The sequence below is a fragment of the Oryctolagus cuniculus genome, chromosome 17 (genome assembly GCF_964237555.1).
Source record: "Oryctolagus cuniculus chromosome 17, mOryCun1.1, whole genome shotgun sequence".
Lineage (NCBI taxonomy): Eukaryota > Metazoa > Chordata > Mammalia > Lagomorpha > Leporidae > Oryctolagus > Oryctolagus cuniculus.
This window is the reverse complement of record NC_091448.1, coordinates 38,474,049-38,500,949: the sequence shown is the minus strand read 5'-3', so window position 1 is coordinate 38,500,949 and position 26,901 is coordinate 38,474,049. Positions and strand designations below refer to the sequence as shown.

The following is a 26,901-nucleotide window of genomic DNA, read 5'->3' as shown; positions in this document are numbered from 1 at the left end:
CTCCCTTGCTTTCTTTGGCATGGACTTCCTGGGACCTTACCCTGTGCTTCCCAGCTCTTGAGGTAGGCTGGGCCTGCAGCGCGTGGAGGTACACAACCTCAGTGTTCAGTCCACAGACAGCAGCACACAGAGGATCATCATTTGTAAGACAAGGAAGTTCTGCACGTGGACCAAAACGTGCATGTAGGAGATGGGTGTCACGCCTCCTGCCCAGAGCCCATCTCCCAGGTTCAGTCTCAAGTGTGATATCCCCTGGAGAAGAAGCAGCAGACCTGAAACCTCACCTGCCCACCGAGTTGCTTCTTGGCACTGGCAGTGTCCCTGTGTGGCCACAAGCTCTCTGTGGGAAGGGACCATCTTTATGGCATCGGAATGGAGAAAAGCTAAAGTGCAACCATGGTGGCACTCCCATTACCTTCCAGACAAACGCTGGCCCCCAGTTCTTAAGCTGTGGTCCATGGTCTGCCTGGGTGACAGCTGGGTGCCTATGTGTAGGATGGGGAGAAGATGAAGGGAATTGGAGGCGCTTGCCCTGGAAGGTCCACCTTAAGGCTGCACAGACAGAGCCCACGCTGGTGTCTTACTGCTGTCTACTGAGAGAGGGGGGAGGGCTCGTGGTCAGAAATCCCAGCCCAAGCCTCCTGGTCGCATCTCCTTGGTTTCTCCTGCAAAGTGATGGCTTGCGGGAGCAGGAAGGTGGGACAGTCCGCCCCCAACTCTGCTCCGGGTGCTGTGGGCACACCGAGAAGAATCAGTGCCCCTCCTCAAGTTACACAGGTGCACAGGGCGGCTGCTTCCCCCACAGGAACAGAAAGAAGACGCCCATTTGTCTAGAGAGGGGCCCCCTGGGGGCCAGGAGCCTCCCCCCTTGATAGATTCCTGACAAGTCCTGGAAGTTCTGGGCTCTGAGAAGTTCCGAGAAGGTCATGACGTTTTCCATCTGCAGAATGGGTACACGGTCCCTCTGCCTCCTCCCAGTGCACCTCGGGAAATGTGGGCCCCAAAGCAGCACACTGCTGGGACAGCCTTACTGGAACGTCCGGCAGTGGCGTGTGGCTGGGGCATTTTTGCTCCGGAGACATCCTGAATTCCTTAGGTCAACACATGAAGAGGGAAAGAGCCCACATTTTCCAGATTCTTCTCACAACCCTCAAAGCATGACTGTCGTAGGGGAAGCCGAGCATTCCGATTTGGGAAGGGAGGGCAGGAACCAAGATTGATGGAAGTGAGTCATCCTCACTCCCCCTTCCAAGGCTCCTGCAGGCATTCATTCCACACAGATGAGCGGGCACCTTTGTGGGCCAGGTGCTGCAGATAAAAATACCCCATCGTTTGGCAAGCGAGAAATTGGAGACCCAGAGTCCCCAAGGTAACAGGGCAAGTGACCCAGCGGAGGTTTTAACCTAGGCAGTCTGACGGCTCAAGAGGCCGGAGGATGCAGCCATTGTAGAACCATCAGCAGTGATTAAGATACGGTCCCTGTTCCCCAGGGGATGCCAATCAAGTGAGGAGGGCAGGTGAGGCACTCGCTGATCACGTGAAGACCGATTGGCTGCAGAGGCAAGCAACGTAAAGGAGCAGTGCAGGTGCAACCAGGGTGGGGGAGGCCCCCCGAGCAGCCAAGGTTTGAGAGACCAGGAAGAACCTCCCCGGGAAGGTCGGGGCGGAAGTGTGCGTCCTCACGAGAGGGAACAGCAGATGCGAAGTCTCGCGGGCGGTGAGTAGCTGTGAGAAGTCCGTCAGAAGATCAGTGACCTGAACAGAGGCTGTAGCAGCCGGCCAGCGTGGGGACGGGAGGCGGGAGGCAGGGGCGCTAGCCCGGGGCCTCCTAAATCATAGGCAAAGTCGGATTTTGCCCTGAGATCCACTCAAGGATGTTAGACTGAGAGGGCAGGGCAGTCTGCAAGGTGTTCAGGCCCACCTGAGCTGTGGCACAGATTAGAGGGGCACAAGCGGAAGCGGAAACTGCTCCAGCATCTTCCAAACCCGCCGTCCCCGGAGCAGCTGCGCTGTTTCCCCGCGGGCCACGTCTGACGTCTCCCTGCGGAGGCTCCTCCCTCTCTCCCTCCCTCCCTCCGCCCGTCCTCGTCTTCCTAGGGTGGAGTCCCAGTGTTGAGCTGCAGATAAGATTTCTGAGTTCTTGTGAAGTCTTTGCTGTCGTTATTCTTTCCCTGCTGTTTTTTTTTTTTTTTTAACTACGTTTTGTATGTTTTAGTGTGTTATTTGTTTTCATCTACTGGAAAGGCAGAGAGGGAAGAGTGAGATCATCCATCCACTGGTTCACTCCCCAAATGCCTGCAGCAGTCAGGGCTGGGCTAGGCTGAGGCCAGGAGCCAGGAGCTCTATCGGGCTTTCCCCACGACTGGGGCAGGTGCCCAGGTGCTTGGGCCATCTTCTGCCTCCCAGGTGTGTCAGGGAGCTGGATCCAAAGTATGGAGCAGCTGGGACTTGAATTTGTACTCAGATATGGGATGCCAGCATCACAAGGGCTGAAATGCTGTACCATAACCCACCCCCGCCCTCGCTCTGGAGAGCTGAGGTGGGGTTCAAGGTTCAAGGTTGAAAAGTACTTCCCCTAGGACCTTCGCAGGTACTGTTCCACTGCCTTCTGATGATGCCAGAATGGTTCTCTTTCCTTTGATCTCGTATTCGTAAGATTTCTCTTGTATCTCATTTCATCTTGAGCATGTTTTCAAAGAGATTTATTTATGTATTGGAGAACCAGAGTTACAGATAGAGGAAGAAAGAAAGATCTTCTAGCCACTGACTTTTCTCCCCAAAATGGCCGCAATGGCCAGGGCTGGATGAGGCCAAAGCCAGGAGCTTCATCCAGGTCTTCTGCTTTTTCTGGGGCATTAGCAGGGAGCTGGATTGGAAGTGGAGCTGCTGGGACTTGAACCAGTGCTCATATAGGATGCTGACATCACAGGTTGTGGCTTGACATGCTGCACCACAACCCAGCCCCCATCGTGGGCACCAGCCCTCAGCTGCACTGGCCTTCCTGAGTTTCCCTGAATCTATCAACCTTCGCCCACTCACCTCTCCCCTCTTCCTGGAATATTCCCCCAAATCCTTGCAGGGCCAACTGCATCTTGTTAATCAGGCCTGAGCTCAGAAGTTGCTGACCTAGCAAATACTAGATGTATAAAACATGCTGTTAATTAATTAGAAATAGTTAAATTCAGCTGGGATTCTGTGGGGATTTTTTTTTTTTTTAAAGGACTTAGTATTTGGACCAAATTCACAGTCTGATTCATCGTTCAACTGCCTGGGGGAAATCCCTATCTGACACCATACATAAAGTAATCTAGGTGCCTTAGACCACTAAATGTAAAATAAACACTATAATATAATAACAGGGGTCAGCACTGTGGTGCAGAGGGTTGAAGTCCCAGTCTGCAGTGCCAGCATCAGGTATGTGTGCTGGTTCAAATCCTGGCTGCTCCACTTCTGATCCAGCTCCCTGCTAATGCATGGGAAAGCAGTGGAGGACAGTCCAAGTCCTTGGACCCATGCACCCACGTGGGAGACATGGAAGAAGCTCCTGGCTTCAGACTGGCTCAGCTCCAGCTGTTGCGGCCACCTGGGGAGTGAACCAGTAGATGGAAAGCCTCTGTCTCTACTTCTCTCTGTAACTCTTTCAAATAAATAAAATCTTAAAAAAATAAGGACTAACATTCTAGAATAAAACATAAAATGTCTATAACATTGTAGGACTGGAGGTTTTTAAAATTATTATTTACAAGGAAGAGTGACAGAGTGGGAGAGATAAGATCTTTAATTTGCTGGTTCACTCCCCAGATGGCCACAATGGCTAGGCCTGGGCCTGGAGCCTGGGCCTGGGGCTGGCTGACAGCAGGAGCCAAGAATACCATCCAGGTCTACCAAGTAGGAGGCAGGGGTCCATACCCTTAGGCCATCTTCTGCTGATTTCCCAGGTGCGTTATCGGGGATCTGGGTTGGAAGGGGAACAGCTGGGACTGGAACCAGCTTTCATATGGGATGCTGGCATTACAGGGCGGGGTTTGACCTGCTATGCCACAACAGGATAGGAGATATTTAATCGGACACAAAAAGCATTAACCATTAAGACAAAATAAGTTGGAGTAGATTAAAATTTAAAAGTCTGTTCATCAAAAGATACTATTAAAGGAGTAGAAAGGCAAATGAGAAAAAGGTATGTGTGATACACAATATAAAATGGACTCATTTTTAGAATATATAAAAAATGTTCACAATTGATAAGAAAAAGGCACACAACCAAGCCCAGTAGAACAGTGGACAAAATCTTGAACAGATGCTAGACAAGATGCCCGAGTGGACAATGAACATGTGGAAATGCTCAATTTCACTGCTCATAAAAGAAATAGTTCTTAATTTTAAACATTTATTTATTTGAAATGCAGAGTTTATAGAGTGGTCTTCCATCCACTGGTTCACTCCCCAAATGGCTACAATGGCCAGAGCAGGGCTAGTCTGAAGGCAGGAGCCAGGAGCTCCTTTTGGGTCTCTCACGTGGGTACAAGGGCCCAAGCACTGGGCCATCTTCAACTGCTTCCCCAGATGCGTTAGCAGGGAGCTGAATTGGAAGTGGAGCAGCCAGGACTCAAAGCAGTGCCCGTATGGTCAGCTTTACATTCTACATCACAATGTTGGCCCCAAGAAATACAAATTAAAAGCATAATGTAATATCACTATATTCTCACCAGACTGACTAAAATGAAAAGGTAAATAATATAAAATGTCAGTAAGTGTTTGGAGTATCTAGGACTCTCATGTTTTGTGATGGGTATGTTTTAATCCCTTTAAAAGTAGCCATTAAAGCTAAACATATGCGTGGCCTAGTGTGGGGAGCAACTGGGAGCAACTCGGACTAGACTAAGTTACTGGAATTAAGACTTATTCTATGCATCTGCTCTCCCACAATATGGCGCTGGGAGAGGAGGAAACAGCTTCTACACAGCTGCCTCCAGTTCAACCAATAAACTATAGGACCTGCTCCTGATTGGAGGAGAGCAGCGTACTCGGTGTGTGGGTAGCAGAGTTGGGATTGGTGGAAGAGGACTATAAAGGAGGAGAGAGACAACATGCACCAGGAACATCTGAAGGAACACCTGGGCAGCCCCCGAGAGAGCCGGCCGGCAGTGTGCCGCTCCCCCGCGGAAGTGGGGAAAGTGGCTAGGGGGAACCGCCCTTCCACGGAGGTGGAAGGGTCAGTAGCCAACCTGGGAAGAACCAGCAGCAAACCCGGGGAGGGCCGAGCAGACGAAAGAACAATGCAGGGTCCTGTGTCGTTCCTCCGCGAAGAGGGGGAGCGACATAATGGTGCCGTGACTCGGATAGGAAACCTAGGAGGGAAGAAGCGGGAAAAAGTGGGAAAATACCGGAGAGAGAGACTAGAAGAGCCTAGGGAAAAGCCGGACGGAAAAGGTGCCGGAAGAAGCTATCGAAAGCCTAGGCATAGACTCGGATACAGACTATGGGGGGAAGCTAGGAGATTGAAAGCGAAAGTGAAACCTAGAAGAAACTTAGACTCAGATATGGACTGTGGGGAGAGGCCAGGAGAAATGAGAGGGGAATATTGTTGGAAGAAAAGTTAGGAAACATACCGGGTAGAGAAAAATGTTAGGGAAATTGAAGCCGCGGGGGCAGGCTGAGGCGGAGACGTAAACTATGTTGGAATTCTTCAAGTCAACCCGGGGAGCAAAAGGCGAAAAGCTAAAACCAGAGGCAGAGACGCGTCAGCTAGGTTGGAATCCGTCAGATTAGCCCGGGGAGCAAAAGACGGGAAGCCAAACCAAAAGGCGCAGACGTGAGCTGGGTTGAATTCGCCAGGTTAGCCCGGGGAACTTAGACTGAATACCGGTGGCGGAAACGTGAGCTAGGCTGTGTGATTCGCGGAAGCTGCCGCGCGCAGAGAGAGCGCGTGGGGCACGAACGGGGAGAGTGCACGGGGCGCAAATAGATAGAGAAAACGTGGGGCTAGCGCGAAGGCCGTGGTACGGGCGCAAAGGGCGCGGAGACCACAGAGCGCGCAGAGCCGGGAAGCCACCGCGGGGCAAGGCGCCAAGAAGCAGCCTCAGGGCGGGCGCCGGGAAGCCGCGGGGATAAGAGAAACAGAAGTTTAGAAGTAAAATGAGAGAAATAGGAATGCTGGCAGATAGAAGTAAAATAGGAGAAATAGGAATGCCCGGAGATAGAGAAACAGAAAAATAAGGCCTCCCCACAACATGGCAATGAGAGAGCTTGGATTCGGTCTGCCTGATTAGTAAGACGATAAGCACCTGTGGGCGGCTAGCAGCTTATGCGCCGCAGGTCACCGAAGACAGGCACGAATTAACATCAATAAGTCTCCCCACAATACGGCAATGAGAAGGCCCGGATTCGGTTTGCCTGATTGGGCTTGTAAGCACCTGCAGGCAGTTCTAGCAGAGCAGAGCATGCGCTGCAGGGCACCGAACACAGGCACGCATCAGCGCCTAAAAACCTCCTCACAACATGGCGAAGAGAGGACCCGGATTCGGTTTGCCTGATTGGTAGGGCTTGTAAGCACCTGTGGGCAACTCTAGCGAGCAGAGCAGAGTGTGTGCCACGGGGCACTGAAGACAGGCGCGTATCAACGCCAAAAAAAAAATAAATAAATAAAAAGAAAGGGGGATCTGTGGGGAGCAACTGGGAGCAACTTGGACTAGACTAAGTTACTGGAATTAAGACTTATTCTATGCATCTGCTCTCCCACAATATGGCGCTGGGAGAGGAGGAAACAGCTTCTACACAGCTGCCTCCAGTTCAACCAATAAACTGTAGGACCTGCTCCTGATTGGAGGAGAGCAGCGTACTCGGCGTGTGGGTAGCAGAGTTGGGATTGGTGGAAGAGGACTATAAAGGAGGAGAGAGACAACATGCACCAGGAACACCTGAGGAACACCTGTGCAGCCCCCGAGAGAGCCGGCCGGCAGTGTGCCGCTCCCCCGCGGAAGTGGGGAAAGTGGCAGGGGGAACCGCCCCTCCACGGAGGTGGAAGGGTCAGTAGCCAACCTGGGAAGAACCAGCAGCAAACCCGGGGAGGGCCGAGCAGACGAAAGAACAATGCAGGGTCCTGTATCGTTCCTCCACGAAGAGGGGGAGCGACAGCCTAGGACTTAGCAATTACACTCCTAGATAAATGCCCAATGGAACTGTGTGCATACATTCATCAAAAAAAGAATGCTTACAGAAGAACTGTTGGTAATGACTCAAGATGGGAAACTACAAAATATCCCTCAATAGTACAATAGCTAAGTGCGGTATAGCCATAAAATGGAATAATAGTTAGCAATGAGAATAAATGATTTTGTTACATGCAACAACATGAATGAACCTCATAAACATATACTTAGTAGAAGAAGCAGTACACAAGATTTTATGTTCTATGATCCCATTCATAGAAAATTCAAACCCAGACAAAAATAATCTATGGGGTTAAGATATTACTTTGCTTTTGTTGGGATGAGTGGGTAGTTGGTGACTGAATGGACCTGGGAGAGGGATGGGAATTTCTAGGGCACTGGTGATGATTGAGCTGTTTTTTTAAAAAACAAAAAAAATTTATTTGAAAGGCAGAGTTAAAGAGAGAGAGAGACATCTTCCATCCCCTGGTTCACTCCCCAGATGGCCCAGAGCAGGGATCCAAGCACTAGACCAGCCTCTGCTGCTTTCCCACGTGCATTAGCAGGGGGCTGGATCAGAAATGGAGCAGCCAGGACTCAAATGGATGCTCATATAGGATGCCGGCACCACAGGCTGTGGCTTAACCAGCTGCACTACAACGCCAGCCCCATGACTTATCTTGTGAAATGGGTACTGGTAATGGGCATATTCACTCTGGGGAAATGTATCAGTCTATACACTTGTGGTTTGTGCACTTTTCTATATATGAGGCTATTTCAGAAAGTTTGTAGAAAAGTTGAATTAAAGATCATTTTGATGCAAAACATTTTTGAAGGCCATGCTTGGTTTCTTCACAGTATTTGTTGTCCAAGAAGTTTGTGAAGGTCCCTCATAGGCATGGATTTCAAAATTATTTTGCAGCAGAGCAAATTTACCTTTTCTATTTTGCACAAACATTTTGCAGTGTGCTTGTTTATATTACCTTACAATGAAAAGTTTGCCCTTAAAAACTTATGAGGGTTAAATAAGACAATAAAGGGCTCAGTTCATACCTAGTGTATGACAAGCGTCCACTAACAGTTAATTGTTAAATTTCTTGGTACAATGACTGGTGGACAAAATGAGACACGTGTTTAGCAGCATGAAAAATAAATACAAAAGCTGATTCACACCTGCTAGGAAAGCTATTTTTTTTCCCGTTTTCTTGTTAATGGGGAGATAATTTGACATAGTTTCATGGTACGACGTGGTGCTTTCACACATAAGTGCATTGTGTAATGATAAAAGTGAATGGCTGGCCTATCCATTGTCTCAAACATTCATCATTTCTTGCTGGTCTCTTCTGGCTGTTTTGAAACATGTAATGGGGCCGGTGCTGTGGCGTAGCAGGTAAAGCCACCGTCTGCAGTGCTGGCATCCCATTTGGGCACCAGTTCAAGTCCCGGCTGCTCCACTTCCAATCCAGCTCTCTGCTATGGCCTGGGAAAGCAGTAGAAGATGGCCCAAGTCCTTAGGCCCTGCACCTGTATGGGAGACCCAGAGGAAGCTGCAGGCTTCTGGCTTCTGGCTTCTGATCGGCACAGCTCTGGCCACTACAGCCAATTGTGGAGTGAACCAGTGGATGGAAGACCTCTCTGTCTCTGCCTCTCCTTCTCTCTGTGTAACTCTGACTTTCAAATAATCTTTTTAAAAAAAGAAACATGTAATATTATTAACCATAGTCACCCTACTGTGTGCTCGACTGCCAGAACTGGTCCCTTCTATCTAAATGTTTCATGGCACACACGACCAAGCGCCCCCCACTGCCCTGTGCCTCCTCCCTTCCCACCCCTGACGATCACTGCTCTAGGTTCTGCTGCTGTGAGATCCGACTTTTTTGATTTCACGTAGCAATGAGGTCACATGGCATTTGTCTTTCTGTGCCTGGCTTGTTTCACATAGCATGATGTCCTCCAGGTTTCCCTGTGTTGTCACCGATGACCGCGTTACAGCCTTTTTAGTGGCTGAACAGTATTCCAGTATGTTATACACACCACTTTTTCTTACCCATTCTTCTGCTGATGGGCACTAATGTTGATTCCACATCTTGGCTGCTGTGAACAATGCTCCATGGAATGTGGGAGAACGGACATCTCTTCGACACTGATTTCATGTATTTTGGATACAAGTCCAGTAGTGGGATTGCTGGATCGGAGGGTAACTTTGCTTAAAATTTTTGAAAGAATACTACACAGGTTTATGCCAGTAAGTTTAGCAACTTGTGTAAAGTACACATAATTTCTCCAAAAACAGAAATTCAGCAAACTCATGTGTAAAAAAAATCTGAATGTCATCATATGTATTTTAGGATTTAAATTCTTTTTTTAAGTCCTCACAGAGACAATAAAAGGCCTAACTAGTTTCACTGGTGAATTCTACTACACATTTAAAGAATAAGTAATACCACAGTATGTTCTTTCAGAAGATAGGGAAGGATTGAGCTCTTTGCGGTTTGTTTTAAAAGATCAACAATAACTGCTGTATTAAAACATCCTGAGTATAAAAAAGAGGAGGTTACAGAACTATAACCCTGATACTATAGTCCTAATCGGTAAAACACTTAATATATAACAAGTAAAATCCAGAAAAAAGAACAAATAAAACATAATTAGATTTTCTTCTCTGTTGCGCACGTGCCTGACTGTTGAGATTTGCATGTTCGAGTGTCTGCATAGAGCTCCCTAAGCACTTCCTGTAGGACCGTCCAGTCTGCTGGTGAGGAACCCCTCCTGATGTGAATGTCTGTGTCCTTCCCAGTACGTAGAAGTTTTCAGCAGCCTCACTGGGTGGGTTTTCTGTGAGGTTTTCCTTCTCTCCTCCATCTGGAATCCCCGTAAGTGGACGCGTGCTCACTTACTGTAATCCCATAAGCCTCAAAGGCTTGTTTCATTCTTTTAAATTCTCTTTTGCTCTTTGTCTGATGGGGTCGTCCCAAAAGCTGTGTCTCCAAGCTCAGAAATTGTTTCTTCCGTGTTTTTAATCTCATTTATTGAGTTCTGTAGTTCAGAGACATCTGACGATCTCTCTCGTTACCTCTATCTGATGCACTTCTCGTTCATATCACGAGGTGCATTCCTAATGCCATGGGCGTGCCTGTGTTTTCTCGTATCTCATTAAGTTTCCTTAGAATCGTTGTACGTAATTCTCCATCAGGCGATTCTTCGACTTCCATTTCTTCGCAGTTTGTTGCCAGGAGTAGCTGTGTCCCTTTGGAGATGTCCTAGTGTCTTGTTTTGCAGGCTGCTTGTGCCCCTTGTGGTTTCTGGGCATCTGGTTGGTCAGTTGCTTCCACCAAGTTTTGCAGAGTGGCTTGTGTGGTAAAAAGCTTTGTGCTGGCTCTGCGCCCTCGCGTGTTGCTTGCATACACTGCATGCATGGGCTCTGGTTCCAGATGTGCACTTGAGTACAATTTCTGTGGAGTTTCTTTGGGTGTGGTCGCCATGGGTAGTGCCTGTGGCTGCCTCAGTGGCCTGGGCTGCAGGGGTTTGGGGATTATACCTCCAGTTAGTACACGACTCCCTTAGGCAAGGCAGGCTTGCTGGCAGCTCTGAGCGTGGTAGGCCTGGCTGCTGGTGCAGAGCAGGTTGTGAGAGATGGGGCCACCGCTGTGGGCCCAGGCAGGTGTGGTGCAGTGTGCCTGGCACCAGGGAGGGGAATCTGTGTCTCAGAACTTCAGGGGCCTGGTCACTCTGAGTTCTTTCCTGTTCTGTCTCCACTAGTGTTTACTGAACACATCAGGGGTGATTCAATCTACCTCCAGCTACTCCCCCTAAGTCCCATGGTTCACACGGAACTGCCTGTCACCTGTGGAACGAACTGGATGGAAAGGGGAATTGGCTTTGGGAGAAAGAGTGTGTGTGTGTGTGTGTGTGTGTGTGTGCGTGTGCGCGTGATGCAGTGTGGGTATTTCTGAAGGCATATTTGTGGGGCTGCGGGTGAGTCCGGGCCCCAGGCAGGCAGAGCGGGTGGCTGGTACTGGATATGCGCCTTTTCTGCAACCCGGCACCCACCCACTCTTCTGACTAAACAGCTCGCTCCAAGTGTGCTTCGGTTGGCATCCCAGTGCTGTCTACAGATCTGGGGATGGACCTGGATTCTACATCTCTCTCCTCCCTTTCTCTCTCGTTTTTTGAATTTGAAAAGCAGAGATAGACAAAGAGGCAGGGGCTGGAGCTTCCTTCCACTGGTTCACTCCCCAGGTGCCTGCATGGGTTGGACCAGGCCAAGCCAAAGCTGGGAAGGACTCAGGTGGTCAGGTGGGTGGCAGATACTCAGTCACTTGAGCTGTCCCCACTGCCTCTCCAGCTCCGTATTGGCAGGAAGCTGCAGTCAGAAGCAGGTGGCGGGTATGAGATGCAGGCTCTCTGGGGTGGGAGGCCGGCCACACTGAGCTGAGTGTCTGCTCCTAGGGCCTTGAGCCCCTTGAGTCAGGCGGCACATCTATGCCCTGGCTATGGAAAGAGAGAGCTTAGGGAACAGGACACACTCACCCCGTCTAGAGAGGAGTGAGTTGCTGCCTCTCTCCCCACATCTTGTCAACAGAAGCTTCTGGAAAGAGGGTCTCTCTTGCCCTGGATGGCGTCGTGGGAAGACGTGAGACACGTGGTCACCGGGCATCTGTGACCCCAAAGACCTGGTGAGGCCAGGGGGGCGGGGTGAAGCCACGCCCTGAGGAGACTGTGGCAGGCAGGGCAGGGAGTGCCCAGAGGCCCCGGGGGCTGCATTCGCCCCAGTCAGCTGCACCTCAGCCCTTCTCAGTTTCCAAAGTCTGAACTTGGGTTCTCCGTCACTTGTAGGCCGAGGGGCTCTAACAGGGGCATTAGTGCACTTGGCGCTGGCACCTTTTAATTCATAAAATCTGTTCTTTATCAAGCACGTTGTGACCCCAAGCCATCGAGAGCACGGGACACTTGTGCCGACAGATCTCTTGGGACCTCGTGGCCTCCCCAGAGGGCAGGCAGAGGTGGCCTCATCGCCCTCCTGTGAGTAGAGGGCCCCAGGCGTGGAGAGACTCTTCTCTGTGCAAAGACCCTGAGCCGGGCGTGGGAGGGGCTGCAGCTTGACCCCGGGCCCACCGACTGGTCTCACGTTGCTAGAGGGGTGGTGCAGGCCCAGCACAAAATGCAGCTCCTTCCTGTTCTAAGTTCTGCAAGTGAAACACAAGGGACTGGCTGCCCACCCACCCGACGGTGTCCTCTTGGCCCCGGGGCCTCCGTGGCGAGGCCTGGCTCGCCCATCCTGAGCTGGGAAGGGCGAGCGCACTGCCTGGGATGTCTCTGGGGCAGTCATGCGGGAGATGCTTTCCCTGTGGCTTTGTTGATTTTACAGGAGGGAGTCTGTGATCACCCTTGGAAATGTTGATGCTCTCGGGAGGGAGCCTTGGGCGTTGCGGTTGGGGTCTGGAGGCCGCTCACCCCCAGGGTCCTTCTTGATGCTGCGGTTCCTCCCCTGCAGGGCAGGGCTGACGGTGATGTATTTACGACCCACGTGGAGGACGTGGCTGGCCATGCCCCTTTGCAGGAGGGGACACAGGGACCTGGGTTGTAACCTTGCCCCAGGCTGGGGGACCAGATGCCCCCTCCAGATGCCCATCCGAGGTCCTCTCTGCCCGTGAGGCCCTCCTTGAAGGGCGGGACTGTGTCACTCACCTTCAAGTCACCATCCCTAGGCACATACTGTGGCCAACAGCTGGGGCTCAGTATGTTTGTGGAAATCGTGGGCAATTTGGCTGAGCTTTAGGCCAAATTAGATTAAAGGCTAGTTGAGGTTTTCAACTCCTTTTAGTCCACAGAGAACAAAATACTTGAGCAGTTCCCAGACACTGGCGAGTGTCCAGTCCAGGTGCTCGGTAACTCTTCCAAGTAGCAAGATAAAAACACTTGATGCAGTGAAACTGCTCTGTACTGTGCAAAGCCCTGATGCTGATACCGGCCACATGTCTCTGCCACCCTGAGGCTGGCACAGCCATGGCCATCTCACAGATGGGGAAACTGGGCCACAAGAGAGGGCGGGGAATCTGTCCAAAGTTGCAAAGCTGGTAAGTGACAGACAGGACTTGGACCCAGATGTTTGTATTCCAAGCCCGGGGTTCTTTGCACCCCCATCGTAACAAGGGGAGTATGTTTATCAGTGACTTCTCAGGGGACCCTGAAGGGCTACAGGGGAAGGAAGATGAGGTTGAGGAAGATGAGGGTAGCCCATTTTCTGAGCACCTACTACTTGCCAGGTCCTATGCTATCCTTAATCACTTCCCAGGGGAGGATTTACAGGGAAACTGAGGCTCTGAGCCCCTCCCCTACTCAGGTCCCTCTACAGCCCTGGTTAGTGGGTGTCACCAACTGACTGCACTGGAACCCTGAATCACCCTGAGTAGAGAAGGTGCCCTTGCAATGCCTGCATGCTATATGGGAATGCATGGGATCCAGTCTCACCTCTGCTTCCCATCCAGCTTCCTGCCAGTGCACCTGGGAGGCTGCAGCCAATAACTCAAGTGTTTGGGTTCCTGTTATCCACGTGGGAAACCCAGACAGAGCTCCTAGCTTCAGCCTGACCCAGCTCTGGCTACTGTGGACATTTGAGGAGTGAACCATTGGATGGAAAATTTCTGCCTGCCTGTCTCTGTTGCTCTACCTTTCAAATAAAAATAATTGTTTTTTGAAAAAATAATGAAGGTTTTCCCGGGCTTGACAATAGCCCTCAGGGTGTTCTGGACGCTAGGAAGGATACATTGTGGAGTTTTGGCTGCAGCCTGGCAGGGGCCTCAGGTCCACCCCAGATCCAAGCCCCAAGCACATCCCAGCACAGAGCTCAGCCCTGGAGACACTGCCCGGCCTCTGTGGGCTGGGGCGGCAGGTGCACGCAGAAGGGGGCATGGATGGCCCAGCCCCAGGCCAGCGCTCTGCATGTGCGTTTTACGCTGAGCCCCACAGGTGACTTGGCCACCTCTGGCCACTGTGCCTCTGGAAAGAGAAAACCAGCCCCTTGGGGTTAAAGAAGTTGGGGCGTCTGGAAGGAGGTGTGCCAGGCCCTCAGGAAAGCCAACTTGTGTGTGGCCGGGCTGTGGCGCAGGAACGGGCACGGGGACCAGGCTGGGAGACTCCACCCAACCTGGTAGACTGGCCCCCGGGATCCACCCATGGAAGGAGCTGCGCAGCCCCAGGAATCCAAGCTCAGAGGCCAGACGCCCACAGCCCTGCTGGCGGCTCGCACTCGCCCACGAGGTGCCGGACAGGCTGTGCCGCATTCTCTGTGCCCAGAAACTCGTTCTGCGTGCCAAAGGCAGCCAGAGACACTTGGTCTGAGGGGAGAGGGGCACACCCCGGCTTGGGCTGAGCCGGGTGGGATGGGCTGCCACTTTGCACTGGGGCAGCCCGCAGGGCCCTCTGAAACGAGGTCACAGGGTTCAAGACCTTGTAGCTCCACCACCCATGTGAGAGACCGGATGGAGTTGGGCTCCTGGCTTCGTCCTAGCCCATCCCCAGCTGTTGCAGGCATTCGGGGAATGAACCAATGGATGGAAAATCTGTTTCTCTCTGTCTCTCTTCCCCTCTTCCCTCCTTCCCCTTCCCTCAGATAAAAAGGAAATTAAAGATAAGTTTATTTTGGTGCAAAAAAATTTTTTTAAAAAGATTTATTTATTTGAAAGGCAGAGTTACAGAGAGAGAGGAAAGTCAGAGAGAGAGAGAGAGAGAGGTCTTCCATCCGATGGTTCATTCCCCAGATGGCCGCAACAGCTGGAACAGCACCCATCCGAAGCCAGGAGCCAGGAGCTTCATCCAGATCTCCCAGATGGGTGCTGGGGTCCAAGCACTTGGGCCATCTTCTACTGCTTTCCCAGGCACATCAGCAGAGAGCTGGATCAGAAGTGGAGAAGCCAGGGCTTGAACCAGTGCCCATATGGGATGCCAGTACTACAGGCCAGGGCTTTAACCAACTGTACCACAGGGCCGGCCCCCAAAAAGTGTTTGAAGTCTGTATTTATGAAAGGTCTTCAAAATGTTCATGAAAAATGTGAATTTTGAAAAAGCCATGGATTTCAAAGTTTTGTTTTGCTTTGTTTGTTTTGTAGTTCTAATTCCATTTGCTGCACACTCTGGAGAAAGCTTGTCCTTGATTTGTAATCAGTATTTAGGCTCTGTCTGGGACATTCAGGACATTTTTGTTTGTCAAGGACTTCGGGTGTTCCCAGGATGGGGGGCTTTCAATGCTAATGGGGAACCAGTCTTGGGGAAACAGGACACCTGGTCACCCTGCTGGCGTTTACATAAATGGGAAGCCAGGTATTCATTTATTTAATTGAAAGGCAAAGTGACACAGCGCAGGGTAAAACCAGAGAGAGATCCCCCATCTGCTTGTTCACTCCTCCAATGGCTGCCATAGCCCCAGCTGGGCCAGGCCAAAACCAGGAGCAGGAAACTCCGTCCAAGTCTCCCAAATGGGTAGCAGGGTCCAAACACCTGGGCCATCTTCCCAGGTGCTTTAGCAAGAAGCTGGATTGGAAGCAGAGCCATGGGGACGTGATGAGATGCTGGGATCGCGCGTGGCAGCGTAGCCTACTACACAGCAACACCTGCCCAGCTCTTGTTTGGTTTTTATTTTTAATAAAAAATTAACGTTTATGGGTCACCTTCAGGATATTTCTTGCCAAGTGATAAAACTCTTTGTATTCTCTGTCCTTAAAAAAGCCCGGAGGTCCTCTCAGGAGGGCGACAGACAAGCTGTTGGCCACCGTCTCCCTGCCTTCGAGCTGAGCTCTCTCCTGTACTGCTTGCAAATGAGAGCCCGTGGAGGAAGGTGCTTTTCTAGAAAGACAAGGCAGGTGAGAGGCAGGCTGCTCAGCGTATAACTACGCCCACAAGGGAGGAGGCGGGCTCATGAAAACGCTCCCGGGGTAACCTGGGGACAGCGAATTTCCACAGGCTTGCGCAGTTCTCAAATAGGAATATCCACCTGCAAGATGAGTTGTGCAAGAAAAGTAAATGTGATCTTCAAAGGCCTGGGCTTAATTTCTGTGAGGCGTCTCTGTTGTGTCGCGGCAATGGGAACTTGGTCTTAGTCGGTTCTGAGTCCTCAGCTTTTCTCCAAGGTTAGTGTCCACGTTTGGAGGGAGTCGGGGTGGGGTGGGGGCTGCTGAGCACTGTGCCAAGGTTCAGGGCCAGGCTGAGGACAGCATCACCTAATGATACCGAGAGCAAACACCAGGCACTTCCGGCAGTGCCTGTGGGCTTGCCCTTTTGTTAAAAACTCAGAACAGCCTTAATCGCTGCTATTAAAAGATTCCTCTATATTTCATTTTATTTATTTGAAAGGCAAAGAGACAGACAGATCTTGTGTGTGCTGGTTCTCTTCCCCCATATGGCCGCAACAGTGAGGGCTGGGCCAGGCTGAAACCAGGAGCCTGGACCTCATCAGATTATCCACGAGGGAGGCAGGACCCTGGCTCCTGGCTTTGGCCTGGCCCAGCCCTGACTGTTGTGGCCATATTGGGGAGTGAGCCAGAGTATGGAAGGCCTCTCCCTCTGTAACTCTGCCTTTCAAATGAATAAATAAATCTTAAAGTAGAGCTGGGACTGGTGTTAAGCCACCAGCCGTGATGTGGGCAATCGCTGTTAGAGTGCTGGTTTAAGTCTCAGCTGCTCTGCTTCGGATCCAGCTCCCTGCTAATGTGCCTAGGAAATTGGTAGAGGATGGCCCAAGTCCCCGGGACCCTGCACCCACATGGGAGACCTAGATGGAACTCCTGGCTCCTGGCCTGGTCCAGCTCCAGCTCCTGTGACCACAAGGGGAGTGAACCTGCAGAAGGACGATTCTCTCCACCACCCACCCCCTTGTGTCACTCTCTGCCTTTCAAATAAATAAATCAATCTGAAAAAGACAGAGTAGAACTGAGGTTTGGAACCAAAGGCCTGATTCTTGAGGCCACTTCATTTCCTTTATTTACTGAGCACTGGCCAATGGCCCATTACCTGACGGCAGCCCACAGCGTGAGCAATGAGCAAAGCAGGCTGGACCCAGCCTGCACCAGCTTCCCTGCTGGCCTTGGCTCCCCTGCTATCTTGCGGCCACCATGAGACACCCTGGCCTCATTTCCTCCTGGACCACGTTTTCTTATTTTTCTTTTCCCATTCCAGGGGATGCCTGGGGTCCGGCAGCTCCTAGAAAGACGGGTGCTCATCCTATGATTCCTGTGATCTGCGCTGTGCCGTGGAGGGGAGCGGCTGCCGGGACTGCTGCTCTGAGGCTGCTTCACACATGAAGGAGAAAAGGAATGAAAAAGTAAGTTTATTTTTGGTGCAAGGAGTTTTGACATCAGTGCATACTCGGGCTCCTCACAAGGTTCAGGAAATGTGTAGCCCAAAAAGTCTGGGCATGGATTTCAAAAATATTGGGCACTGAAATAAACCTTTCTTTTCATCTTGCTCTCCCATGAATTTAAAAACCAATTTATTTTTAGTTACTTGAAAGGCAAAGAGACAGAGAGCTGGAGATCTTCTACCTGCTGATTTACCCCCAGAATGCCTGCAATAACCAGGGCTGGTCCAGGCTGCAGCCAGGAACCAGGAACTGAATCCAGGTTTCCCCATGTGGATGACAGAGGCTCGGGCGCTTGAGCCATCGCCTGCCTTCGCCCAGGGTGTATATTAGCTGCGCTGGGACTTGCACTGAACCACTGCCATAAAGAATGTGGGCATCTTAACCAAACTCTTACCTCTCCTTGAACTTTGTTTTAAAAAAGGATTTATTTATTTATTTGAAAGGCAGAGTCATGGAGGGATGGGGTGGGGGAGAGAAAGAGACAGAGAGGTCTCTTTCCTGGTTCATTCCTCAAATGGCTGCAATGACCAAGGCTGAGCCAGGCCAAAGCCAGAAGCTTCTTCTGGGTCTCCCAGGTGGGTGCAGGGGCCAGGGACCTCGGCCATCCTCCACTGCTTTCCCAGGCGCATCGGCAGGGAGCTGGATCAGAAGTGGAGCAGCAGGGATGTGAACTGGCGTCCATGTGGGATGCCGGCATCTCGGGCAGCAGCTTAACCCGCTGCGCCACAGCATGGGCCCCTCTGTGGATTGTCCCCCCACTCGGTTCCATCTGCGCTGAGACCCGGAGCAGCACTCCGACGTTGCATCCATGCCCAGGAAACAAGCTCTGCAGGCCTTCTCAGGCGTGGTGAACACACACACCGGCCGTTTCCACTCAGGGACCTGACTGCCCAAACTCATGAGACATGGAGTGTCCTCCCCAGGCCCCCAGATCCCCTGTTCCCGGGGCAGGAGCACTGGCCCTAACGCACTACATTCTTCTACACCCTGAGTTAGCTCACAGCCGTGTGCTTTGAGTTTCAAAACTTTGAATCCTTCCCTGCCCCCTGTAGCAAACCTCTCCCCTCTACAGAGTATGTGCGTGGCTGCTCCTAAATGTCAGGAGGACGAGCAAGGACAGAAGCAGATCCCAGGGGAACAGAACTGCTGTAACCACTGCACGCCGGGACCTCACTTGCATTCCCACAGGCCAGGCCCTGTGAAATAGAGCTCCATGCGCTACTGATGTCCACGGTGCCGCTTTCACAGCAGCACCTCTTTATGCCTCAGGTTACTGACCTGTAAAGTGGGAAGAATAATGCTACCCACCTCATAGGATGTCTGGGAAGATTCAAATGAGTCACACGGTGGTACAAAGTGCTCGGAAGTTTCTAGCAAAGAGTGAGTGCCATGGTATTAAGATTATTATTAGTCATCCTGTTTGTCTTTCCTTTTATACCTATTAGAGGGAGAGGACAATGTTTTTTGTTTGTTTTTGTTTTGTTTTGTTTTTGATAGGCAGAGTGGACAGTGAGAGAGAGAGACAGAGAGAAAGGTCTTCCTTTTCTGTTGGTTCAGCCTCCAATGGCCGCTACGGCCAGCACTGCACTGATCCGAAGCCAGGAGCCAGGTGCTTCTCCTGGTCTCCCATGCGGGTGCAGGGCCCAGGGACCTGGGCCATCCTCCACTGCACTCCTGGGCCACAGCAGAGAGCTGGCCTGGAAAAGGGGCAACTGGGACAGAATCCGGCGCCCCAACTGGGACTAGAACCTGGTTGTGCCCGCGCCGCAGGCAGAGGATTAGCCTAGTGAGCCGCGGCGCTGGCCGAGGACAATGTTTCAAGGTTCATTTCTGTGTCTTCAGCATATACCAGAGTCCAACATGTATCAGTGTTCAGTATATGTTGAATCTTAATTGAATGAACAAACTGTTGTGTGTTGTCCTCTGGCAATTTGAAAACTGAATTCAGACCTTGATTCGATGAAGTCCACTGACTGCTCCCATCAGCCACCCACCCTGACCCCTTTCTCAGGATGTCAGATCTGGGGCCCGCGTTGTGGTATAGAGGTAAAGTCACCACCAGCGACACTGGCATCCCATATAGGCACCAGTTCAAGTCCTGGCTGCTCCACTTCTGATCCAACTCCCCGCTAATACACCTAGGAAAGCAGCAGAAGATGACCTAAGAATTTGGGCCCCTGCACCCACGTGGGAGACCCAGATGGAGTTCCAATTTCCTGGCTTCAACCTGACCCAGCCTTGGCCATTGCAGCCATTTGGGGAGTGAACCAGTGGGTGGAAGATTGATCTCTATCTTTTTGTAACTCTGCCTTTCAAATTAATTTTAATATATATTTTATATATGAAATACATAAATAATGTCAGACCTGGAAGGAGCTGGGAGATCCCTGGTCTGACTGGCATCCACAGAGGGTCTTTGGGCTCTGGGAGGAGGGAGTGCAGTGCCCAAGGGCACCTGCTTGGTAGCCGAGGAAGGATCTGTGATGCAGGGACTTGGGCAGCCCGGCAGCTCTCAGAGACGGAGCCCCCTCCCTCGCACCCATTTCACTGACGACACTGAACGGACATGCTCTGTGCTGTGCTTTGGGGGGAGACCACAGGCTACGGTGCTAGATCAGGGGTTGAACCCCAGCACTTGGCGGTTGTGCACCCTTGGGTGAACTGACCCTTGTTTACCTCGTTTACAAAACGGGACCAAAAAAAAGAGTTGGCAGGAGCTTCATGGGCACTAAACCCGCGCCAGTGCGTTCATGTTTCTGGTCCCTTCCCCTCTATTCTGGGCACAAGCCAGAGAAGCAGGAGACAGGGCCCTTGTCCGCCAAGAGAACTGAACGCAGCACCATCCATCTCTGCCAGCAGAGGAGGCTTGAGCAGAGATGAGAGGAAGGGGGGCTCAGAGGAAGGGGAGCGGTGACTGGGGTTGCTTGCTTAGAGAGGCAGTCCCCGTGGTGAGGGCAGGCTTGCCAGAGCAGGTGAGAAATGTGGCCAAAGTGCTTGTCAGAGTGGCCTTCCTGACCACCTGCTCCGAGTAGTCCCCGCCCCCCTCCCCCAGCCTCCTCCACTCACAGCTCCCCACCACGTGTCCCTCCGTCTTGCTGTCTTCTCCATATTCCCAGCCGGCCGTACACCCCGTGAGAGCAGGGCCTCATCTGCCTTCTGCCCAGTGCTACGACTCCTGTCCCTACAGCAATGTCTCGCGCATAATAGTAGCTGCAAAAATATTTGGTGGCTAAGGAGTGCCACACTGCAAAGCTTGGTATTGAGTTCTTTGGGGGAAGAAAGGCGTGACCTGGACTAGGAAGAGTGTCTTACATTTGATACACTTATTTTTATTTATTTGAAAGGCAGAGAGAGATCCCCCACCCACTGGTTCACTCGCTAGTCCAGGGCTGGGCCGTGCTGAAGCCAGGAGTCAGGAACTCAACCCAGGTCTCCCACGTGGGTGGCAGGGACCCAAGTACTTGAGCATCACCTGCTGCCTCCTAGGGCAAACATGAGGAGGAAGCTGGACTTGAACCCACATACTCTGTTACGGAATGTGAGAGCCCCAAACGGCACCTTCACTGCTGGGCCTGATGCCACCCCTTGTACTGGAAATACTGAGACATAAAGTGAGAGGCACGAGGCGCTATGAGCTGGGATTTGACCATTTCCCAAAGGCAAAAAGCAGGGCTCACTGCGGAGCGTGCCGAAGCTGCCAAAGGCGTCCCCGACCTTTGGCCTGCTCCTTCACTCTCCTGCCTGCCCATGAGCCTGGGCTAACCCCGCCCACGCGAGGCTCCGGGTGCCTCGAGGTCAGCCCACCTTCACGTGGGATCATCCGAAGTCACAAGTGAATCTTGAGTGCCTCTGACTTGGTCACGTGCTGGTCCAGCCACGTGTTAGAGACAGGACACTCTGCACTGTGCGTGGATCACCACACATCTTGTTTGTATCGGAGAGCGAGGGAAACTCTAAAAGCCTCTACCCATAAAACTGTGGTGTCGAAAACATGCTTCATAAAAACTCCTTAGTGACCAGTCACCCCAGTGACCTCGGGTGGCATATGGTGGAAAACACTTTGGAAAACCATGACCACTGGTTGCCCAGTTTTGCTTGTGTGCAGTAGGGGGCGCTGTTGATACAAACTATATCTGTGCAATGATGCCATTATACTATCTACAGTTTGGCTGTGTCTACAGTCTTGCACACTTAGTTTACAAGTGTGCAGAGCAGAAAGTGACTTTACTCCGTTTGAAGGACAATGGTTTTCCTGGTTGCATTCAACTGAGTGTAACTGGTCCTTTTCCTATAAAAATCCTATTGACTGTAACCAGCGATTTTCCTGTAAAAATGTTTCCACTTTTTTCAATTCTCACCTTCCTCTCGAGGTTATATATGTGAGGTAGTCCAAGGATTCCTGTTGGATGTCCTCAGAATCCCTACATTAGGGGAAGGTTGAGCTGTCTGAAGCCAGGGAAGCTACAGTCCCACCCACTGGCTTACAGCAAACCTAAACAAATTGGGTGAAGCCCAGGTCTCCCAAGAGAGGAACTTCTGAGGCTGCAGAGGGAGTTGTTTGGGAAGCTGCTCTTGGGTTCCCCAGGTATCAGTCATTTAGGGGGAAAGTTGCCACTAGGCATTGCGGGAGGCGTGAGAGTTACTGAGTGCCAGCTGGTGCACGGGCACTGGGCAGCAAATTTGCCTTTCTGGAAGGTCTGAGCGTCCAAAATAAGGAATGAGTAAAGGGTGCCTTCCTTATTCCTGGCCCTTCCTCCTCCACCAGGCAACCAACCGGCCCCCAGAACAGGCTCAGGCTCGCCAGATTCTGCTTGGACCACCTTGGGAAGCTCAAGGGCACGCGGTCAAGGAAACACCGAGATGACTGGGGATGTGCAGACACTTGGACCTTTTTTGGCTTCTAGAACCTTCACTGTCCTCAGCCAGTTCACTCCTTCTTCTCAAGGTGGATCAGCGAATTCCTAAGAGGTTCCGGCTGCTCCTCACGGCTTGGGCACTGGCAAGGCTGGGGATCCAGGCTGTCTTGGTGCCTCAAAACCAAGCAGGGGGAGCATCCCACGACTCCTTTCCCCTCGCTGCATGCAGCAGCCATGGGTAGAGGTGCCAGAGAAGGGCTGGGAAACAAAGGCGGCTTTCACCCGGGACCGGCGAAGATTGGACGGCGCGGCGCAGCCCCAAGCCCGGAGCAGGCTGCCGTCCTGTGACTCGGAGCTCAAAAATGTGTGAAATTTCTTTTTGCTGGGTATTCTACATCAAGCGGAACCTGTTCTCAGAGAAACATTCCATTTCACAGACCCTAATGGCTTTCCTCTGTGCCGGTGCATTAATGAGGCTCCGGCTCGTTCTAATCAGAAGGAAGCCATGCAGATAATTGCCTGAATTTTTAATTCAGGGTTATGATAGGGGAATGAAAGTCACACTGCTGTTGCTGAGGCCGCCTCCAGTTCCAGCCCATTGACTTTTGCAATTTTCTTTGATTTCCCCCTCTTCTGCTCTTTCTCCCCACTCCCACTTTCTCTCTCTCTCCTCTCTCTCTCTCTCTGGCTTGGTGGGGACTGACAGTTTCGGGTTGGGGCGGAGTGGAGGAAGGGGGCAGCCCTTGGGGTCTCCTACACAGTCTGTCTTCCTTTTTTTTTTTTTTTCCCTCGCCTTTCCCATCCCCCTCGCCGGGAGCAAGTGGATCCTGCTGCACCTGTCACCCCGGGGCTGGTTCTGGGAGAGTGCCCTGCCCTGCCCTCCCCTCCCAGGGTCTCCGTGCCCATAAGCAAGACAGGAAATTTGCCTCAGGAGAGGATCTCCTTTGGCAATTGACTTCCCATTTCATCTCAGCTTTTAGGACAAGGGAGAGAAATGAGAAGGCAGAGTGGAAAGAAACGGGGCGGCCCGAGCAGCTTAGAGCCCCGGTTCCTTGCAAAGGCAGTTTGCTCAGCCATGCAGGAAGCTGGAGGAACCTAAGATTGGGGTCCTCCTTGGATTCTTTAACTCCTGCTGTAACAATCGCGGGGTGCCAAAACTTCCAAGCACTGACCAGATCTGAAAACTACAGGTGATAGAATGAGAATGCCACCTGCATTCACTGCCACCGGCCTGCAGTGAGAAAGGAGCCCGAGGTCACTAGCAAAGGGTGCACTCAGCTTCCCCTGGATCTGGGACCTTGGGGCCAGACAGAATTTGCCAGGGGGAGAGGCAACCCTTGAGTCCAGCTCCAAGCACACAAGCTGGCCTTGTGAGAACAACTGTGGCTGCAAGAGGAGCTCCTTCTCCCAGCACTAGCACGAGTGTCCCCGTGAGCGCATGTTCCTGCCTTCAGACGGGACTCAGCACAGGGACCCTTTCTCCTGCAGACTGAGCTCAGAATTGTTGGGCACTGGCCATGTGGCTTCAGAGACCAGAATTGAGGTCCACGTCCCTGGCTCTTGGTAGGTTTGGGGTTCCCACTTGCAAGAAAAAGATGTTTGCACTGTGCACAAGCACCCCCTGGGTACCAGAGGCTTTATGTAGCATCGTTAGGTTTAGTCCTGACGAGCACCTGGTGAAGGGATGACTGTGCTGCAGATCGGGAAGCTCGGGTTCACCAGAAAGAAGAAACCTTGCTCCCACTCCCACCCTGCCTGGCCGGGCAAGGTTTCAGTCGGGGAAGCCAGACTGGCTATAAGGACCGCTGGCATGGTCCTCCCAGCAGGCTGCAGCTCTCCCCGTACCATGCTGGTGGTCTTTGCCCACCATGGGGCTTCTGTTGCCTCAATTCGCTGTCACCCCAGGCACCCCTCTGCTGGGAAGGCCACCTGCAGTCACCTGAACACTGAGGGAGGAGGGGGAAGGCGAGGCTCCCCCAAGAACTTCCCATTTCCTCAGACCGGGGGCCTTGTCGAAGCTCTGTGATGTTGTCTGACACTGCGGGTGTCTGCACAGGTGCTTGCGGCCCTCTGTTGAACTTTTTAAGCAAAATCCACTTCCATTTCTTTTAATGGAAAAACACGAGGCCAGGCCCACCTTGTGGTGCAGCAGGCTAAGCCACTGCTTGCAATGCCAGCACCCTGTATAGGAGTGCTGGTTTGAGTCCTGGCTGCTCCACTTCCGATCCACCTTCCAGCTAAAGCACCTGCTAAGTTAGTGGATGATGGCCCAAGTACGCAGGTCCCTTGCCACCTGTGTGGGAGACCCAGATGGAGTTCTGGGGTCCTGGGGTCCTGGCTTCTGCCTGGCCTAGCCCCAGCTGTTGTAGCCATTTGGGCTGTGATCCAGTGGATGGAAGATTGTCTCTGTGTCTGTGTATGTGTGACTCTACCTTCCAAAGAAACAAATCTTTTTTAGAAATAAAGGTGTGTCTGGCTGGCGCTGTGGCTCAATAGGCTAATCCTCCACCTGCGGCGCCGGCACAGAGCGTTCTAGTCCGGGTCGGGGTGCTGGATTCTGTCCCGGTTGCCCCTCTTCCAGTCCAGCTCTCTGCTGTGGCCAGGGAGTGCAGTGGAGGATGGCCAAAGTGCTTGGGCCCTGCACCCACGTGGAGAACAGGATAAGTACCTGGCTCCTGGCTTCGGATCAGCGCGGTGCGCCGGCCGCAGTGGCCATTGGAGGGTGAACCAACAGGAAAAGGAAGACCTTTCTCTGTCTCTCTCTCTCACTGTCTACTCTGCCTGTCAAAAAAAAAAAATTAAAAAATAAAGGTGTGTGCTCTGGCAGATTTAGGGTCTCCTTCACTCAGCCAATCAAAGAGAGGGAACACAGGCTGTGCCAGGCCCTGAGGGTGCAGAGGTAAAGACCAAGTCCTGCCCACTGCGGGATCACAGTTGAGTGAAGCAGACAGGCAAGGGCTGAGCCAGAGGATGTGTGCTCTGCTGCGAACCCTGACAGGGAATCCTGGACTCCAGCTAGCAAGCTGGTATAAACTTGGCGAAGTTGAGAGTGTCAGGCGAGAGCCCTGGTCCTTGAGCCCATGTAGACCCCTTCAGGAATGAAAAACCCCGGTGTGCACTTGGGACCCTCCCCACATCAAGGGCCGTCTCTCTCGGCTCCCTGGAGACCCAGCTTGCTCCCCTGGTCCTGCGCATTCCAGCTCCAGCCCTGTGAACTTGAAGTTAATGATTAAGCCAAGCGTCGGGCCGTGGCTGGAGGCTGAGGCTTCCTTGGGGTGAGCTGGGCAGCTTGGCCCTGGAAACTGCCAGGCTCCTGGCTCAGCTCCAGCCTGGGGTAGGCCGGAGGCAGATCCAGCCCCCACACCCAGGGGCAGCTCGTTTCCAGTGTCGGCTGCTGTCTCAACAACCTGCATGCCCTGAGCCTCCTGCTGCCATGCTGGGCAGTGTGGTACAGAACGGGGGATGGGACAGGCAGTGGGGTGCTGGGGACAGATCCTAGGTCTGCCACTAGTTGGCTGAGTGACCTTGGGGCAGTCTCCTAACCTTTTCTCGGACTCCGGTTCTTCGCTGTAACCAAGCAGGTGAGGCGGGAACGTGCCGTGTTCCATGCCTTTGCACCCTCCCTATTTCTTGCATCTTCTTTCTTAGCCTTCAAGGTACAGCCGAGGGGGCACCAACCCCAACCCTCTCCCCCTCCTCTTAGCCACACAACGCCGCTGTCCTGGGTCGGTAGCTGACCGTGATGTCATTGCCACCTTGTCCTGATCCCCGCACCATCCCGACCCCTGCAAGACTGAGCTTCTGGAAGGCAGAAGTTGTCTCTACCTGCTTTTGTGTCTCCCGTGCAGAGCACAGTGCCTGCTGTCAACTGTGTGCTGAGGATTTAAGCTTCATCCGATCAAAACCATGGGCGACATTTGTGAACTTGTTTCTACTTTTATTTTGCAGTTCTGTTGTTTGGAATTCTCACAAATTTCCTTTAAGAGTGGAAGCTTTACACTCAATTTCCTTTTAGTACTTAAAGATTAAATACTTGCATTAACAAACCATTAGTATCTCCCACCTCTTCCCCCAAAAGCACAGAAACTTTAGGAGACACTTGAACTTGTCCTTTTCACACCTCTTTGTATCCTTGTACTTTATTTTTTAAAAAGATTTATTTATTTATTTGAAAGAGTTACACAGAGAAGGAGAGGCAGAGAGAGAGGGGGAGAGAGGGAGGGAGGGAGAGGTTTCCATCTGCTGGTTCACTCCCCAATTGGCTGCAATGACCAGAGCTGGCCAATCTGAAGCCAGGAGCTAGGAGTTTCTTCCGGGTCTCCTACGTGGGTGCAGGGGCCCAAGGGCTTCGGCCATCTTCTGCTGCTTTCCCAGGCCACAGCAGAGAGCTGGATCAGAAGTGGAACAGCTGGGACTTGAACTGGCACCCATAAGGCATGCTGGCACCACAGGCAGTGGCCTTACCCATTACACCACAGCACTGGCCTCATCCTTGTACTTTAATTTCATAATATTTTTAAGCTCACCAAAATTACTGTTTTTT

The 26,901-nt window shown here is 52.1% G+C and overlaps 1 long non-coding RNA gene across 2 annotated transcripts; it reads left to right on the top strand.

Moving 5' to 3' along the window:
- Window positions 1–26,901, top strand: LOC103351524 (uncharacterized). 2 transcript variants are annotated; one of them, XR_519290.4, is made up of 3 exons: window positions 1–62; window positions 17,319–17,463; window positions 22,268–26,901. It is a non-coding gene; the product is annotated as an uncharacterized lncRNA (long non-coding RNA). The 2 variants fall into 2 exon arrangements; XR_007911471.2 differs by having other exon boundaries at window positions 3–1,717.